Below are 4,664 nucleotides of genomic sequence, written 5' to 3'. Positions count from 1 at the left end.
GTATTAAAAAGATTTTGAAAAAAAAAAAGAAAAGAAAACGTGTTCACCTGTGCAGCGGCCTTTTTCACCTGCTGAAGGTTCAATCAAAAGGTGAAGAAACGCAGAGCTGGACCGAAGCGTCTGCATGAAAACTCTTCAACTACGATCCAATAAGAATTCTCTCGTCTGTTGAGGCGCCGAGTGAGTTAGTACGAGGCTTAATGCTGCATTCAGGTGCTGCTCGGGGGTCCAACTTTCCGAGTTTGGAAGTCGTTCTTTTTCCGACTTCAGCGTGTTCACTCGATTTCAGCTCAGAAAGTCGTAAATGTTTAACAACAGCGAAAAAAAACAGTGTTGATGCTACAAAGAAGAAGATCTGTGAAATGTTTCTGTTAAAAGTTATAATTTAGCAAAAAGTTGATGTGCAATACGTGAATTAATAAAAAGTATGTTAACATTAACAAATCGTATTTTGCCCCCCGTGTGACGGGTGAAGTCGAGAAGTCGGGCGCCTCATTCTTATCTGACTTTGCGACTTCAGCAGGTGTTCATGTGCACTTTACAACTCGGAAACTCGTTTTTCCCGATGTTTCCGACACCACATGAATGCAGCATTAGTCCTCGAAGCGGGCGGCCCAGGGTTCAAATCCGACCTGTGGCTCTTTTCCCCCGCTCTCTCTCTCTCCCTGATTTCAGACTCTATCCTGTTTTATCTCTAAAGTCACAAAGAGCCAAAAAACATCTAAAACGAACACACACACACACACACACACACACACACACAGTCAGACACACACACACACACAGTCAGACACACACACACACACAGTCAGACACACACACACACACACACACACACACACACACACACACAGACACACACACACACACAGTCACACACACATACACACACACAGTCAGACACACACACACACACAGACACACACACACACACACACACACACACACACACACAGTCAGACACACACACACACACAGTCAGACACACACACACACACAGACACACAGTCACACACACACACACACACACACACACACAGTCAGACACACACACACACACACACAGTCAGACACACACACACACACACACACACACATACACACACACACACACACACACACACACACAGTCACACACACACACACACACACACACACACAGTCACACACACACACAAACACACAAACAAACACACACACACACACACACAGTCACACACACACACAAACACACAAACAAACACACACACACACACACACACACAGTCAGACACACACACACACACACACACACAGTCAGACACACACACACACACACACACAGACACACAGACACACAGTCACACACACACACACACACACACACACACACACACACACACACACACACACACACACACAGTTACGACCTCTGAAGACGAGATCTGAACAGTCCTAAAGACTCTGGAGAGCAGCCCTCCTCTGGCAGCCCTGCAGCGTTCTGCCTCTACCAGAAGGCTTCCAGAGAGCCGGCCAATCAGAAGAAGGTGGGCACGTGGGGGGGGGTCTTAAAGAGACAGCAGCTGATTTTCTTTTTTTAAGCTGCTAATCATGTAAAGCTGCTCTGCAGGTTTCACAGACTGACAACACAAGAGGAGATCTTTAAAGAAAACTTACTTTGACTCTTTAAGGGAAGTCCTGCATAAATCAGACTTTTCAAAATAAGATGAAGGTTTCTGTAACAAAGACTTTCCTCCAGATGAAGCTCTTCAGGATTATTTCAGTTAAGGTTCATTAATTCGTTCAGCAAAAATCATTAGAATTATTTTAAATCGTGTTTGATATTTTCTTCAAATGAGAAAATGACATCTGATTGGCTGAAGGTGAGCAGTAAATCAGCGCGCGCTCACTCACTTGTACCTGTCTCCACCTGACCGCCTCACGGATGATGATTGACAGCTCGGGAGGAGGACACAGACAAGAGGGACAGAAAGGTCCGGGAGGACGGGGACTTGATTTACCGCTCTGATGTCGCTGCGACGTCCACGGTCCGTCCGCATCACCGGGTCACGTGAGGGGATACCCCGGGTCACACCTGTCCGTCCACACCTGACCCGGGTCTGACACCTGACCCGGGTTAAATGTAACCTGGGAGAAATAAAGCAGATGTGATGAAGCAGCTGATAAAATGGCTGAAAGCTCCCGAGCTGCTCCTCACGCCGCGGACAGAGATGGTGGAGAGCGAAGATCCTCTCCGCACGAAGATGACTCACTCACTTCTTCCGGTTTCACTGGAGAATGGGACGAAACTGCACATGCGCAGTACTTCTGCCAAAGGGAAGAGAGAATCTGTAGTATCTGTGACATCTCACTCTGACAGATTTTCATGATACCAAACTGTGGTGATGTGGGGGTAAAGGTTTTAGATGATGAGAACAATTAAAGGTTCTTTCTAAATGAAGTCACATCTGATAAATCTGAGCAAAGTGACACTCATCTCATTAAAGTGTTATCTTATTATGTATTAATATATGTATGTATGTTTAATAAACATTAATGAACCTCTTTTTAAAGAAGGCAAAAGTTTTAAAGTGTGAGGTTTAATTAGATTAATGTTCAGTTCAAATGTTCTCAGTTAAAGAGGTCATATCATCATCCTCCTCCATCTTTTCTAACAGTCCCCCTCCTCCACCTTTTCAAACAGTCCCCTCCTCCATCTTTTCAAACAGTCCCTTCCTCCACCTTTTCAATCAGTCCCCTCCTCCACCTTTTCAAACAGTCCCCTCCTCCACCTTTTCAAACAGTCCCCCTCCTCCACCTTTTCAAACAGTCCCCTCCTCCACCTTTTCAAACAGTCCCCCTCCTCCACCTTTTCAAACAGTCCCCCTCCTCCACCTTTTCAAACAGTCCCCCTCCTCCACCTTTTCAAACAGTCCTCTCCTCCACCTTTTCAAACAGTCCCCCTCCTCCACCTTTTCAAACAGTCCTCTCCTCCACCTTTTCAATCAGTCCCCTCCTCCACCTTTTCTAACAGTCCCCCTCCTCCACCTTTTCAAACAGTCCCCTCCTCCACCTTTTCAAACAGTCCCCTCCTCCACCTTTTCAAACAGTCCCCCTCATCCACCTTTTCAAACAGTCCCCCTCCTCCACCTTTTCAAACAGTCCCCCTCCTCCACCTTTTCAAACAGTCCTCTCCTCCACCTTTTCAAACAGTCCCCCTCCTCCACCTTTTCAAACAGTCCTCTCCTCCACCTTTTCAATCAGTCCCCTCCTCCACCTTTTCTAACAGTCCCCCTCCTCCACCTTTTCAAACAGTCCCCCTCCTCCACCTTTTCAAACAGTCCCCTGTGGTCTAAATGAAACATCTGTGCTTTGATCAAAATATAACATGAATCAAGCACCAGAGGAGGTTTGTGACCCTGTATAAACCAGCTCTCTCAGAACGCTCCGTTTTGGTGTGTGTGTCTCTTTAAATGTAATGACCCCCCCCCCCCCCCGAGTTTTCCCAGTAGACATCACTCCTCTGTAGAGAGAATAAAAATGGCCGACCTGCTCAAAAGTTTTGTTCTAGTCTGGGGGTGGAGTCCATGGGTGGAGATACCAGGGGAGGGGAGGGGATTTTTTTATTTTACCAGAATCCCACTGTGACATCACAAGGAGAGCACATTAGAAACAGAGCTTCTCTGTGTTGTAAGACTTATGCAGACCACAAACAAAGGACTGGATGGATTATTTCACATGTTGTGGGTCAGTAGACTCTCAGGTTATAAAGATATATGTTCAGAAACACTGAAGAAGTAGATTGTTCATAACATGTCCCCTTTAAAAGACGACACATTAAAACTGCTGCTTTGTTGAGCTCTGCCTCCCCCTGCTGGACGCTGATGGTCATCACACCGATCAGAGTAAAGTAAACACAAGATGATCCTCATGATCATCTTTCTTTAGTTTAGTGAATTCAATGTAATCACTGTGAAGATATCTTTAATAAAGTCTTCATGTTCTTTACATTAAATGAAAAATGCGGAGCTTTTAGTCTGTAATCAGACTTTATATTAATGTAATATTTAAATCACTCAGAGGTGTGTCTTTAATAACTCAGAGTTTTAATGACCTGTAGTCAGAGATGTTCGTGTCTCATCCTGTCCTCTTTATTATTTGATTTTTTTTCAGTTTGGCTCCAGGCCTTAATTAAGCAGTGACGCACTTCCTGTTACCTGCAGCGTGTGTCAGCTTGTCTCAGGTGAGCGCAGAGTTTCCACGACCGACAGGAAACGGAAAGTTAAAAAAATAAAAATGAAGTTTAATTAACGATAATTGACCAGCTGTGAAACATTTAAAAACAGAGTTCAAACCTGATGTTTGACACTTTGAACAGCTGTTAGCGCCGTGACGTCATTACGTCAAGTTACACAAAGCCAATTATAAAAAGGAAGTACACGTTTCAAAATAAAAGTACACATGTTAGTGTTTTATACAGAGATAGGTTGTTACAATAATTTGAAGATGGTTGCAGTTCCTCTATAGATCAGAAATGTGTGATAATAAAAGTGTGAATTTACACTAACAAACATTATTATTAGGTCATGATGTTTTAATATCCTGACATAGTTTTAACTATCATAGTTTAAAAGTAAACTTATCTGCTTTAATAATGTTTAATATATGTAAAGTGTCAGAGATAA

At 43.9% G+C, this 4,664-nt stretch overlaps 1 protein-coding gene across 1 annotated transcript in view; it reads right to left on the bottom strand.

Annotated features, from left to right (window-relative positions):
• stambpl1 (STAM binding protein-like 1) overlaps positions 1–2,244 on the bottom strand; it is a 15,490-nt gene extending 13,246 nt beyond the window's left edge. Inside the window, exon 1 of the mRNA XM_061029091.1 lies at positions 2,001–2,244. The gene's annotated coding sequence lies outside the window, so the exon portion shown is untranslated. The remainder of the gene's footprint in view (positions 1–2,000) is intronic.
• Positions 2,245–4,664: the final 2,420 nt, after the last annotated feature.

This window comes from Labrus mixtus, chromosome 21 (genome assembly GCF_963584025.1).
Source record: "Labrus mixtus chromosome 21, fLabMix1.1, whole genome shotgun sequence".
Lineage (NCBI taxonomy): Eukaryota > Metazoa > Chordata > Actinopteri > Labriformes > Labridae > Labrus > Labrus mixtus.
Note: the sequence above shows the minus strand (reverse complement) of the source record. Positions and strands in the feature narration are given on the sequence as shown.